Source organism: Lepisma saccharinum, chromosome 7 (genome assembly GCF_977018435.1).
Source record: "Lepisma saccharinum chromosome 7, izLepSacc3.1, whole genome shotgun sequence".
Taxonomy (NCBI): domain Eukaryota; kingdom Metazoa; phylum Arthropoda; class Insecta; order Zygentoma; family Lepismatidae; genus Lepisma; species Lepisma saccharinum.
The window spans coordinates 81,067,120-81,083,108 of NC_139235.1; positions in this window are offsets into that span (position 1 = coordinate 81,067,120).

Here is a 15,989-nt window from a genome sequence, read left to right on the forward strand (position 1 = left end):
TATTTATAAACAAATGAAATTGAACGATTAGACGTTTAAAAACACCACCCTTAGCTTCTTTTGGTCCGAAAAGTTAATTAATTTTAGAGTAAAATACAGTGGCGGCGAGGGAGGGTAATTGCTCACCCCATTTCCAACTTCTTTTCCCCGCAGTATGCTAAACTTTATCTACCAATGAAAAGTACTGTCCTTGCCCCCCTAGTTTTGGCACCTTGTCGCTCCCCAGTTTTGGAACCCAATCGCCGCCACTGGTAAAACATTGTTCATAATGTTGGTGTATTAGAATCTTCTACTTGCAATTGAATTTGAAGATGTAAAGAATACAACTTACACCAAGGACGTATTTAGCGGGGTCCCGGACCCCCCCCCCCCCGAAAGACTTACTGAGCACGAAAATTAAAAAAATTAAGAGAATGATAATAATAAAATAACTAAAATTAATTAATGAAAATATAAATATACATGTTGTCTAATCGAGTGTTATTTATTTCCGCCAAATTCATTGGAAGGCAAGGATTTGAATGAATGACTTTGAATGACACTACCAGAGCACATTTATGCAAGATTTATTACTACTTATATTCTGTCAAAAAAAGTACCGGGAATTGTTAAATAAAACGCACAATTTTAATTTATTCATCACTATTTATTTTGTGGCCTTCAAAGTAGGCCCCATTTGATGCAACACACATATGCCAGCGTTTTTTCCAGTCTTGGAAACACTTTTTATAGGCGCTTTCCGGTATGGCTTTCAGCTCCTTCCACGAATTTTACTTTATGGCTTCAATCGAGCCAAAACGGGTACCCCGGAGCGGCAATTTTAGTTTTGGAAACATAAAGAAGTCACACGGGGCCAGACCTGGTGAATACGGTGGTTGTTCGATGGTATTTATTGTGTTTTTGGCCTTAAATTCGGTCACAACTGTCGCCCTATGCGATGGCGCATTATCGTCGTGTAAAATCCACGAATTGTTCTTCCACAAATCTGGCCGTTTCTGACGGATTTTCTCACGCAAATGCTTCAATACGGCCAAAGAGTATTCTTTATTGACCGTCTGTCCCTCTGGAACGAATTCATGATGCACCAAACCACGAATATCGAAGAAAACAATGAGCATCACCTTGACTTTTGAGCGACTTTGACGTGGTTTTTTCGGTTTAGGCTCGTCTTTTATCCTCCATTCTGATGACTGTTGACTTTTTTGCATGTCAAACTCGTAGACCCATGTCTCATCACCAGTTATGATGCGTTCCATGAATGTGGGATCAGAATTGGCGCGATCCAGCATGTCTAAAGAGACAGTGACGTGCACTGAGGAGTAGCTAGTCTAGCAGAGATAGATCAATCAATCTCACATCTCGAATTATATTCAAATCACAATATTTATTGTCTTGTTAAAGCCACCACAGCTCATATGCAACACCTTCTTTTCCACGCACTTCTCGTCCATCGATGTTCTCCGCGGGCAAAGCTGGCTGGATACCCTAGCTCGCTCTTCTTCAGCCAGGCCAGTTTCCAGGTAGAAACGGCCGGCCCAAGGAAAAGGAAGATTTCTACCTCTACTTCCCTTGCCCCCACGCACCCCGCTGCAATGGTTGAAAGCCCAGGCTTTCAGGTCCCCCAGTCTATCTCCTATAGGACAGATAGGGGATTGGTTTCTCATAATTTTTTTGTAAATCCTCTAAAGAACACAGGGTAAAATTTTCTGCAGTACTTATGTTCTCTGTATTTACACAACCTTTTACACGTTGTACAATATGTGTGTATGTATAATATGGGATGTAGTTTTATTATTTATAAAATGGGAACGTGTTATGTGCAGACAATAATGTTATGCTTTCTTTCTTTTTTTCTTTTACAAATATGGAATATATAATGATTAAATTACAAATATGTGATCAGGCTCTCTCTGACTCTCGTTTTAGTAGTGTTTTATTTAAATATACTAATATATTGGCCTGTAACAGTCATAAATACGGATGTATTTATTTGTGCAAGAGAACGCGGGTTCATATTGTTGTTGGTTTGGTTTATTTTACTTCGCTTTTCTGCCACATTTGGTTATCGCGAAAATGAGGATTGAGTGATGATATGATGAAATTGGTGAAGGGACCTCATATGAACAATCCAGGCCAGGATTCGAATCCGTGATGAGTGCGCATTCTTGTCCTGTGTTGCAGTGAATAATGAAATAATTTGGAATGAAAAATGTATCTCAGAACTCAAAAAGTCAAATGAATATCATTGAAGAAACTACAAAAAAGTGTGTTGTGTTTTGTTTCCTGTCACCAAATCAACCAAGCGCGGGGGAGTGGTTATCACAGCGCGCTACGACACCAGGCGTTCCGGGTTCGAACCCCGACTCGGGCATGGGCGTTCCCTGTGCTCGTTCCCTTCATCAGTTTCATCGTATCATCTTCACAATTTACCAAATGTGACAAAAAAGCGACGCTAAGTAACAAAAATGAAATCAAATCATTGATTGATTGCTCAAATTGGTTTATTTTACTTCGCTTTTCCGCCACCTTTGGTACAACAAAATAGATGAAGGAAAACACACAAAGAACACAAATGGCCAATCCGAGATTCGAACCCAGGATCTCTGGCTTAGAGTCAAATCAAATAGTTTTTTTATTTTCGAATGTGGGTGGGGGTTGCGTGTACTTTTTTCTAGTACTCATTCATAATTTTGCAATCTTTTCCTGTTATTGACATTCTTCTTTTTTGAAGGAATACTGGCTGGCCCTAAAGGGAGGAGGGGTGTGACTCACACCAACCAAGCCCCCCTTGAGCACGCCACTGACTGCTACCCCAAGTGTCGACGTCACCGCACGTCACTGTAAAGAGACCTGCTCACGGTACTGTTTTTGAAGAAAATTCAGCTCTTTTGGAACAAGCCGTGCAGCGACGCGTCTCATGCCCAAATTATCCACCACAATCGAAGGAACAGACTCGTGAGAGATGTTAAGGTCAGTAGCTATCTCTCTTAAGCTGGAATGGCGATTATCGAGCACAATTTCCTTAACTTTTTCGATGTTTTCATCGGTTGAAGAGGTCGAAGGTCGTCCAGAACGAGGTATGTCTTCGACGATCTCTCGGCCCTCCTTGAACGCTTTGTACCACTCGTAAGCCCGTGTTTTTGATAAAACTGATTCACCATAAGTCTTTTCTAACATTTTTAGCGAGTCAGCACACGAAATTCCGTTCGCAACACAAAATTTAAGGCAAACTCTTTGTTCAATAATTTCGTTCATTGTAAAAATCGTGATGCACTACTGAAGTGGACTGATTCAACCTGCTGCTGTAAACAAACTGGTTGACAGATCGCGCTCATGTTTGGCATAGTAATTAAGTACCGAGCTACCAACTTACGGAAAAAAATATTTTTAAAAAAATATTTGCGCGGGCCTTTTTAAATTACAAATTCCCGGTACTTTTTTGACAGATGGTATAACTAGGGAGCGGAAGTTGATGAAATGAAACCTTTTTTCTGAAATCTCGGACACGATGGCCATTAAATATACACAATATTACACTTGTGCCCGGTTCGCTCAACGCGCGTTAAATTTTAAAGAAGCGTTAAATCAAGTTAACGCTACATTAGCACATTGAGGCATTTCTCCAACCTTCGTTAAGGCTAACAGACCTCTAATGTCGTCGTTAAATCTAAAGGCACTCTATTGCTTCATTAAAGTGCTTAACAGCGCGTTGTGTTGTGTCGGAAATAAGATGATGAAATTGCGTGTTGAAAGGTTATCCCAAACCGATTTGAACACATTATTTGCATACCATCGCAAAACATACACTAGTTCGATTTCTTTCTACAGCAAAAATAATTTTCCCATTTCGTATTTCATATTATAAATTCGTACTGCAAATCAGAAATCACATGTAAGTTAAATGAGAAATATTGTATCAATGTACTTTTTAAAGTTTTGTCAATAATGGCACCGTGATCATCACACATTATTCAAATTTTATTAATTTTGCCTGTCGAGCCAAAAATATATGCTTATAGTTAATTATACGAACTTGATGTTTTTAAAATGCATATTGGGCTTCCACCTTCAATGCACTGTAACCATAAACACAAAATATCGCATGACTTTTTAAAATAATGTAACCTCCTTTTACATATTTCAATTTGTATAAGGTGAAGTTATTCACCAAAATATTCGGTGTCGTCGTCCACGTCGTTTTCCAGTGGATCACGTAGGAACTGGATAAAGTCGTGGTATGTTGTGTTTATGCTTATGTCTGCTTATAACATTCCAATTTTATGTTGTTATTTAAACTGAAAAATGTCAGAAAACGTAAGAGATAAAATTAAAATGAAGCAACTGTCCTAGAAATAGGCAATACACGTCCTGTACTCTCATTTAATGTAAAATAAATTTGTGACATTACACAATGTACGATGGGGGGGCTGGAAAGTTCGTGAAATCACCCAGAAGAAATAAAAATTGAAACAAATTGTTGTAGCCATTAGAAAGAGCATATATTGTAAACCTCTTATCCTGCATATGATCCTTTTGTCATTGTTATTTTTTTTGTTTCACGTTCAGTAAGAAGAGATGGCGGAGGACCTAAGGAAATTTGAGAAGAATGAGCTTCGCGGTGTCATCAAGTTTTTCGTGTTGCAAGACAAATCCCCCATGGATATCCATAAAACTTTGCATGAGACTTTGGGGGAACATGCCCCAGGATATACAACAGTAGCCAAATGGGTGAGGCGTTTTAGGACTGGACATGGTGAGACTGAAGATGAACCCCGCTCTGGCAGGCCTGCAAGTGCAGTGACTAGGGAAAACATTGTCAAAGTGCACGACATGTTCATGGAGGATAAGCGCATATCCACCAAAACCATTGCTGCGTATCTGGGTATATTGCGTGAGTGTGTGGGTGTCATAATATCAGAGTATCTGGACATGCGGAAGCTCAGTGCGAAATGGAACCCAAAATGTCTGAATGCTGACCAGAAGAGAACACGAGTGCAGATGTCACGGGAGATCGTGCGCAAATTTCAACACCCTTATGATTTTTTGCGCTGTCTGGTGACTGAAGATGAAACATGTATTCACCATTATGATCCACAGACTAAAAAGCAACAAATGGAGATGCGCCACAGTGGGTCTCCTCGACCGAAAAAGTTCCGAAGTCAAAGGTCAGCAGGGAAGGTTCTGGCATCGGTCTTTTGGGATAAGGACTGTGTCATCCTCATAAAATATCTTAAACAGGGTGAAAACATCAGTGCTGCTGTTTATTCCCAATATTTGATTGAATTGAAGGCGGCTCTGAAGGAAAAACGTCGGGGAAAAGTGAGCCGTGGTGTGCAATTTCTCCAGGACAATGCGCCCTCGCACAAGGCCCATCAAACCATGCAATTGCTGGCGGATCTGGGCTTTACCTGTGTACCCCACCCACCCTATTCCCCTGATATCGCCCCATCCGACTATCACCTCTTTCCAAACCTCAAAAAACATCTCAAGGGCACACATTTTCCGTCCGAAGAGGCACTGGTTGAGGAGGTGGAGGGCTGTTTTGCATGGCAGGACAAAACCTTCTATTTGAAAGGGTTACAAATGTTGAAACATTGTTGTGAAACGTGTATTGAGCTTCGGGGGGAATACCTTGAAAAATGTATTAAAATGGTTGTTCCAGCTGTATTCCTTCTGGGTGATTTCACGAACTTTCCAGCCCCCCCTCGTAGCCTGCAATCTTTGAAATAGTAGGGAATTGTTCTTTCGAACTTTTCAAATTATTATCCACCTACTCTAATTAACATAATGGGAAAAAAAATATTTTGCAGTGACGAGAATGCTTGACACAAAAGTTCATCATTCTATATTCTGAATCACAAGCGGCTAGGGATAGCTGTAGCAAACTGGAGATGCTAGAAGCACCAAACCTGACCTGCCTAACCTAACCAAGTACAGAAATAAAGAAAACCTGCCTAACCTATTTACTTATTTAGCTCGTAGCTGTACGTAAGTACTGTAGAATAAAACATGTTGTTTAATATAACGTGAGTCTTAATATAATCACAAAATCAAAAAATTATTATGCAGTATATTGAAAATGGGCTGACATATAACGGTGCAAATGGAAATTAAATCGTATTCATAACAAACTGAAAGAGCACTTAAAAATTGAAAAAATAATGAACTGTTACATGTACAAGGTACATTTACGAACGACTACCATCTCATCACGTAATATAGCTTACATATGTTGTTTCATTAAGAAAAAAAGCTTGAGGTCCTAAGCAGTTTCAGGTATATAGTTTCGTGCATGGACATTGTAACATTTTGACATTGTGCAGTGACATAAATCACACTACCATCCATTCGGAAATTATTCCTTGTACATACGTACAAGTGGTAATGATATTGTCTGAGTGCACTTGTTATATTTTTTACCAGTTATGATAAATTAAATGTAAAATATCATATTAATCAACAGTTCCATGTACAAGGTACATTTTCTGAATGACTACAATTTCATCACATAATGAATAACCAAACATATTGTAAAGAACCGTACTACACATGTATGTTTCATTAAGGAAAAAAGCTTCAGGTCCTAAGCAGTTTAAAGGTGGTGTCGTTTCCTGCATGGACATTGTAAGAGTATACATATTTGTTTGAAAAACACACCACCATCCATTCGGAAATTTTTCCTTGTACGTACAAGTGGTAATGGTACTGTCTAACAGTGCACTTGGTTTTTTTTTTTTACCAGTTATGATAAATCAAATGTAAAATATATTAATCAACCGTTCCATGTACAAGGTACATTTTCTGAATGACTACAATTTCATCACATAATGTAAAGTACCGTACTATACATGTATGTTTCATTAAGAAAAAACTTAATCCTAAGCTGTTTCTGGTAATGTAGTTTCGTGCATGGACATTGTAAAAGTATGCATATTTGTTTGTAAAACTCACTACCACGCATTCGGAAATTATTCTTTGCACGGTACGTTCGTACAAGTGGTTAGGATACTGTCTAACAGTGTACTTGTCCTTTTTACCATTTATGCAGTAGCGAAGCGTAGTCTTACGAAGGAGGCAAGCAATGTTTCAGTACAACAAAACATGTAGTACAACGACATGCCGAGGGGAAAGATTCAAGGTTTATAGCCTCATTTACCCAGTCGCTGGATTTGTCAAAATATCGTAATAAAGTGACTGTACTAAAAATAAACCATATGATCCGCAAACGTCACATTTACTTTTTTAAAAAAATCCAGGTAACGTTATTCATATGATATTAAACGTTTTTCATATGCGAACTTTCCGCATACGACTAAAGGGAGACGGAATTTCTTACTTACTTATTAGTACCTTTATTTGTTCATTATTATTTAATATGGTCAAACGGTGACCAAACCGATTTAGATAAAAAAAATGGGAATCATTTGTTTATTTTACGCTGCATGATGTAATTTAGTATTTTTGGGCACCCTAAAAACCGCATTGGAGTAACTTAAACACTAAATAAAAAGTTAAACACAAACAATAAAAAATTCATTTCAAAGCAAAGAAACACATGCATAGACGATGTACTCACCACAATAAATTTCAAACTCTTGGTGTTGGTCGACCCCTCTTCCACGATTTTCATTTTAACACTTATCTCTCTCGAGCTAAACGAAGCAATTTTCAATTGCTCAATAATACACCCGCACTTCACATCAACCGTTCCTAAATACGCGTTCATTCCGATAAATTCACAGCACAAAACACGAAGCAACAAACACTCACACTATCCCACGCGCTTTCCACAACTGCAAATACAAGCATCCACACAAGATCACTTTGAAAATCTCTGAAACAACAGAAAGTGATACCAACCTATTTCCTTAATTTTATCCGTCACAAAGGAAAGATATATCAGTTTGGAGATAAAAATTACGCGGAGGAATCAGAATCATTTCAGCAGAACGAGTATGTACATTAATATTTAAGTAATAAAGTGTCATTCAATGGCGTGCCCGGGGCGAAGGGGGGGGGATGGTAGACATAACCCCCTTTTGGCCCAGTATATCTAAGAAAAAACGTCAAAGGAAGGAAAAGATGACAAAATGGGGACCGTAAAAAGACCCTAGGAACACCACTTGCATCATAATAATAGAACTTAAAACATATTCGGGCCTCCCCGATGGCGCAGTGGTAGTGTCGTCGCCTTGTAATCAAGGGGTTCCGGGTTCGATACCCGGTGGAGGCACAAGTGTTTCAGATCCCATTTTAAACTGTTGGTCCAGTCCCGATTAGCCTTACTGTGCATAAAGTGGACTTAAAACAACAAATCAATCAATCAATCATTAAAACATATTCTTGTGCTCATAATATGCAGAATGTATACGATTTACTTCTATGCCATGTACAAATATCAGTAGATAGTTCTTTCTCAGATAGCTTTATTTTCACCCCAAGTTTTATTCAAAAGCAATCAATTTATTGATTGTAAAATTTGTGAAAGAGCTCACTTGAATTACTGCGTAAATAATTTGGCAGTTGCAAACACTGGTAGCGGTCAACACTTCTGGCGTAATTTGAGCTGGACCGACCAGGAAGCAGGGTGCGGGACCAAGGTCCGTCCAATCTTCCCTCCCTCCCTGAGAAAACTCTTCACGGGGGTGCAGAAATTCCACTGCCCCAACTCCCAATGTCAACTTTTTTTACGCGTTTTACATTTCGCGAAATCTAAAATAATTTGTAATATAATATGATATATATGGAATTTAGAACAGTGATAATAACTTCTTTTAGTTATTTTATGACTAACAATTATTATTATATTTGCGATCTTGTTTACGTGTTCATGAAGACAAATATTCGTTACTAGTTTTTTGCTGGCAACGTACCCATAGATGAATCCTTCTGCTTTCGGTTGAACTCGGCTATTTTCGGGAATCACGCAAGCTCGGAAAGCACAGCTTTTTGTAGAAGCTTTGTGGACGGGTTCCACCAGAATTTAACGCTTCGCCATGTGACTCCTTCGGAGGCCTTATTTTCCCGCAGAACGGCTGCAAGCATTGAGGCTGGTGCTTGCTACAGAGCTGCTGGGGGAGTTTGCGGCCGCATTTTTTCGCGAAATCGAGTGCGATGGAAACTAAATACGGTTAGAGCATTAAGTACATTAAATGATATTCGAATTATGCAAGCAGTGCTTGCATTGCTTGTACTATAGCTTCGCCTCTGCATTTATGATAAATCAAATATAAAATATCGTATTGTATTATATATATTTTTCCTTTGAAAAATATTTGTACGAAACAAAAACACAACCATTCAGAAACGTCCCTTGTGCATATGCATCAACGGTAATCATACTGGTAAACAGTTTACGTGCCTTCTTTTTTTGTCAGTGATTATTTGGAAACAGTAGATTTCTTGTTTGCAATGCCACATACACATCAATGCCAATAGAAGTGACTTGCAATAGTTACATATTATTTAATTGCCATGGCACAGTAAGTTAAGTTATGCATGGTGTACATTTCGTGAAATGTTCTCTTTTGTTGAGGAAAATTATTATAGCAAACACACGTTCATTTCCACCTTTAGGCCTCTTTTGCAATGCCATTTTAATATAATAAAATTTATCAAACTTCAAACAGATTACACTAACCTAGAACAGTAGTTTTTATTTATATATTTATGATCTTGTATTGGCAGTCGGTAGGCACTCATTTAAATCTAACTTACGAAATTACACTGTAACCGTTAATCCTAATACATAACATTTTCGGTGTGCGGACGTAAATACCTAACTAACATTCATTTCTTAAACATATATGTATGTGTTACACATTACTTTATTTTTTTTTCTTGGGATTTCATACAAAAAAAGCCCAAACCCAAATCCGCTTACGCACAGTCTACTGTCCACGGTGCAACCAATGAAAACGTTGCATTTCTCGTATCAAAGTATGAGAATAGCAAGGCATCAAAGCAAAACGTCTCTAACATGTCGTTAGTTAACGGGCCTATAAAATCGCTTGAGCGAACATTAAAAGTTTAACAGGCTGCTAAGATTTTAGTGATGCGTTAACTATCAACTCGTTAAGAACGTTTTAAAGATGGTTGAGCGAACCGGGCATTGGTCTAGAACCCAAAAAAGGCAATTTTAAACTGCATTTTTTTTTGCATGTTTTGCGAATTTTCAGGTTTTAGGTCATTTCCCCTGATTTTCGGCATTTTCCCGTCATTTTTCGCAATATTCGTTGTATTGTTTCGTCATTTTTGTCGCTTCTTTCATTTTGGTAATATTCTTGAGTCTGGCTGACAACAGACGAAGATTCTCGTTTGATAACCTCCAAAAGACAATGACGGTGTACTGCAACTCTCTGTAAGGTAAGTGGAAAAAATCATTAAATATTTAGAAACTGCTTGTATGTGAGTTATTTCAAACAATTTCTGATGTTAAAAATTACTTTTCCGACATACTTTTTCCTGAGGGGCCGTGTCTATGAACCCTTTCCCGGATGCGTCCTTGATTTTGGTTCCCCTATTTTTTTTACAATTTGTTACATTTCTAAACAAAAGTTGTCTTACGTGGATCGTGATAATTTCTTCTTCTTTACAGTGCCACAGAAACACACCACACTACATCATCAGGAAAAGGTGCGGGAAATTAATGCATTTCACACCAATTCATTCAGTGTACGACTTTTTCATTAAATTGCTTTAAAATTATTCGGTTGTTTCCATTGGAAATCCTCGTTGCATATGTTAATTGAATGTGCATGTGGTATCATTTGGAGCCATTTTTTAAAAGCAAGATTGCATTTTGTTTAATTTTCTTTTGATTTCAAGTGTATTTCAAGTGCTTTGTGCAATTTTTATTACCTTAGATTTAAAGATGTCAGTATTTGCAGACTCATAAGGAAGAATGGTGTATTACAAGAGATCGCTGTGGACATCAAAGTGAGATCTTGTTATACACAGATGCAATCGACATTTATAAGGTACAAATGGCCTTGCGTCCCTCTTCCAACTGAAAACAGAGGCCCTCACAGATGGTAGAGACGTTGACGGCGTTGAACTGACATCTACCTGTACCGACGCTAGTTGGCTCCCTCTTTTCAGGACCTTGAGAGACATTGATTGCACACGAACCATATGAGATGGAAAGCACATCGGATGTCTAACTTCACGGCTTCAAAATCAACAACGCAAGGATCCATTCTAGGTCCCGAATTGTGGAATCTAAACTGGGAGCCATCTAAAAAAAAAAAAAATAGGAAATATTTCGGAGATCAAAGGCACAATAGACTTTGCAGATCACGTAATAATTGTTATGGAAGGTAGTTGGAAAGATAGACCAGTATTGCGATAAACTCCTTTGAGGGCTTGTGTGATACGGCGAAATTGGCGATTCTCACCCAGAAGACCCACTTTATAATTCTAAAGGCTAAGCTGAATGCCAAAAAACACCCACAGATAAAACTCGGAGAAAAATCTTAGAAGAGTGAAGGAAGCTAAATATCTAGGTGGGAAATTTCGAGAAATGCAATGATGATATGTATTTTCAAAAGCTGAGCCTGTAATAAATAAATTGGTAGCAATAGGTTCGAATACATTCAGACTCCCTATCGCTTATAAACTCATGCCATAGGCGTAGCTAGAACTTTATATTTGGGTGTGCACAAAGAAAGAAAAATGAGGTCTTGTACTTTTTCAATAGCATATTTTGCAATACAATCACTTGGCTCTTTAACTGCACTGATCTTTGTAAGGAATATAAATTCACTAAATGACAGTGTTGAAAATTTCTGAATATATGTAGTAGAAAAAATCAAATTGCATAGAAATTACACACACAAAAAGATGTTCATAAATGTTACAAAGAAATTCATCAAAATACACGTCAAAAGGTACAATGCTCTTAAACTCATCAATAACTTAATTTACATCAATAGACGAACCTTTTTCCTGTTCCACAAATAGCAAGAGCAGGACTTCCAATCTATCCTGCATCTGAGTTGCTCTTAATTTAGTTTTATCTTGGGTAAACTTGGAGAAAGCTCTCTCACACTTGCAGCTTGTGACAGGTATAGAAGAAAAGCGCTGTAGTACAGAGTAGAATGCAGTAAATATCTTCTTTTTCTCTTCTTTCTCCAACCACCCAAACCACTCCTGTAGCGTAACAGAAGAACTTCCCTTATCTATAGAGGATTTTCCTTTCAGAAGTCTTACTTCTGCTGCTAACTCGTCGCCTGACTATTTGAATGTTCTAGCTAAGACGGCTATTTCTTCATCCTTTACATTCAAGTCAACCAGACTTCCCATGACACTGATGACCCCAACAGTTTCTTGACGACATCTCTCATCAATACCACAAACAACTGAGTCTAAAAGAGGATAATAACAAGAACTTAACAAGAACTTATCATCTCCTCTTCCTTTGTTTCGTACAAATACTGCGAGCTGACTGATTCGTCAAGAGTCTTTGAAATTTTGCGCCTCTTCACTGGAGGAATTGAAATCTCCAGACTATCACAGACCTTAATAGCTTCGTTGGAGAGTTCCATGAATTGAGATGAATTTATCATGGATTGCACAGAATTTCGAAGCGATCTGACGCTAGATACAGCCGAAAGTAGATTTACATCTGAACTTTGGAGTAACTTGCTAACCTTGACAATCATTTGTAGGACTGGATGCAGCTTGTGAGACAAAAGACGAACTCAAACGATCTGACTTGTTGTTTTAGTCCATTCCCTTTAGTTCTCGCATCACCCTGATGACTGTTTTGAGTGATTTCTTCCAAAGCCAAAATAATTGCAGAGTAGTTCCTTTTCACTGCAGAAACATCTTCAGCACGACACGCCCATCTCGTTGTTGACAAGGACTTCAGTGTTCTTAAACTTAGACCAATTTCCTGGCATACACTTTCAAAAACTGCATGCCTTGACGAACTACCTTCAATGAAGGAGTAAGGGAATTGAATTGTTCCGAAAAAATCTGAAACTAGTGCATCTAACTTACGAAGAGCCACTAAATGCTCAACAGGTAACTGTTTAATGACATCAAAAAATCGAAAAACTATAGACATCTGTTCATGATGACCACAATCACTCGTTTCATCAGCGATAATGCACACGTTTGTACCAAGTAATGACATTTTCAGCTTCCTTACAAGAACATTTTTTAAACTGCGGGTAGATCATTCTGAATTTGTGGACTTAAGTAATTGCAATTTTTTGGCCCGTTCACTAAGTGTTCTTTCAAAATGGGGTCATATTTGGAAATTAAATCAACTACATATAGAAATAACACCCTGTCGTATGCTTCTTTATTCTCAGTTTGACCTCTCAATGGACGGCCTCCTTTTGTAAGACAAAGAATTATGTTTATTAGCCTCTCCATGATTTGTCGATTTTGCAGTCTTGTTTGTTCTTGCTTTGAAAGAAAAGCCTTACACTCATCTAATTGGACGTCAATTAGTTTATTTTTATTGTAGTTTGACCAGGAACTTAAGCTTTGCTGCTGTCCTTTAGATTTTTCATGACTTCGAAAACATTCATTTGCTCTATGCCAGTTTTTAAAACCTCGTGTAATGAATGCTTGATCAAGGTGCCCTCTCACTGTTGCATTGTTTGAAGCAAAAACTCTGCAGTAAAAACAAAATGCAGAGTCAACAGCTACACTATATTCCAACCATTTGTAACTGTGAAACTAACTAGATTGAAAAGCCCTTTCTTTCCCACCTATTCTACTTCTAGGGAAAACCACCAGGTTTGGTTGGTACGGTCCTAATTTCAACCTTACATCACATTCTGTTATGTTATGTGGTATTGCATTCACAGGGTCACAAGGATGTACTGATATGTCAATAAGCTTACCTGGTGTTTGTTCAGCATCAGGAGCACCGAAACAGGATGGTTTGTTACTTACAAGTTCACCGATACCACTACAACTTGCACTATCACAAGCATTACTAATTGAACTTTCAACTGTCTGGTTTCGATCGGGACCACCTGGTGTTTGTTCAGCGACAGGGGCATCGAAACAGGAAGGTTTGTTATTTACAAGTTCACCGATACCACTACAACTGGCACTATCCCAGGCGTTTGAACTTTCAACTGTCTGCTTTCGATCGGGACCACCTTAGTTTCTTTTCAGTTTTACGACAAAACGATCCATCTTCTTTTAGAGCATAGACTCACTATTTGAAAAAGGACGGTAAGTTTACACGAACGAAATATCACGTCCACAAGCGGCAATTTTCATCATATAATGGCTCCTTCGATCATTCCAAGAGACGACTTTGCAACAGAATCCGAAAAAGCAAGTACGACGACAGTTGCAACGAAGTAAACTAGTCAGTTCGGGAAAGAGATTTAAATACCAGCCACCAGCGACACTGATAAATAAACTTCCAACAATATAGTTGCATTGTCTAAATGTTGACTGTTAAGCTTTCTGCTTCACAGAAAGCATACAATAATTAGTTGATTTTGAGAATGGAAGGTGATTGTTGTTACTGTGACATTGTTGTTATTGTTATACATATTGTATCGCAGTATTATATCAGTTTTCAATTTCGAGCGTTCAGTAAAGAAAATAACCTATTTCCACAAATATAGGAAAGTTTTAGACCAATATTGAGGAAGGGGGTGGGATTCGGGGATAAACTCAGCGAGTTCAATATTTCCAATAATCTCTACTTTTAATAATTTTGTCCTAGAAAAATAAAGATTCCGCTTATTTTCTCTCTTATTGAAATATCTGTCTTTAGTTCTCTTTGATAAAGCAGCTCATTAGGGTGTGCCTAGGCACACCCGGCACATCCCGTAGCTACGCCTATGACCCATACATATTCATAATCTGCAACGCGATAGTTTCTTTCGACGGACCAAATTTGAGAAGACTACCTACAATATACTACATATGTAAGAAAAATAACATCATCACCAACGAAGACCAAATAATAAAACATGGAACCGCCATATACTGGTGCAACGAAGGCCAAGAAGAGAGAATTTACGAAGTCATTGGCAGATATGCCACTACTATTGCAGAATTAACTCCCAGATCATCCAGGAGTGGAAGGAAGAATGGACTAACAGCCTCCACTTCTTCCCATGTATAAGAGAGAGGCTGATGACGACAGATTGCTGTCGTTGACGTCTCCAACGACGAACGGACACTTCACTTACGATAAATAGTCGACCGGATTCACAGTTTCCAAATTCCTCAGCACACAAAATAACTTTATGTTTAAGTGCTGCATCATATGAGTGATGCTTCTGTCTCTCCATATTTTATGTCCGTTTGATGTGCACTTGCAAGAGCTGCTCACTGACAACCTATTTAGAGGAACACCAGCATGAGAACAAATCACAGAGCTCACTGCTAAAAATAGACTGACTCTTTGTTGTGAAATGATAAATTTGTTCTAACACAACAAATTTAAAGGAAACAAAATTTCCTTAAGGGTGATTTTTGTTTTATCAATACTTGTACACCCAACGGCGAAAGAAACAGTAGGCGAATTGTCCACCACCATTTTCATTCGGTATGAATTTCACAATGTGTTGACAATTAATTGAAATAAAGACGTCAATAAGCAGAGGGCAATGCCTGCTTCGAACCAACATAGTTTAATTCCTTAAAACAACACATGATGTAATATAAAAAAGGAATGAAAATAGCGGTGGACAATTTGCTTACCATTATCTTTGCCGTTGACTGTACGTACTTCGGTAAAACATCGAGGAGAAAACTAATTACTGAAAATTGCAAATCCTTCATTCTGTATTACACTAATACCATGGTATATTTACCTACAGGGTTAGAATTCAGGTGCCAGCCCCTTTTCCTCAGGAGCCAGGTATTTTTTTATTATTTGCAAATATGGTCTAAGAAAGCCATGAATCAGGCGCGGTTGGCCCTATAGCGCACAGGATCAGTGAACCCCCAGTAATATACGATAATCACCTCGAGAATGAACAATGAACAATGTCTTTAAA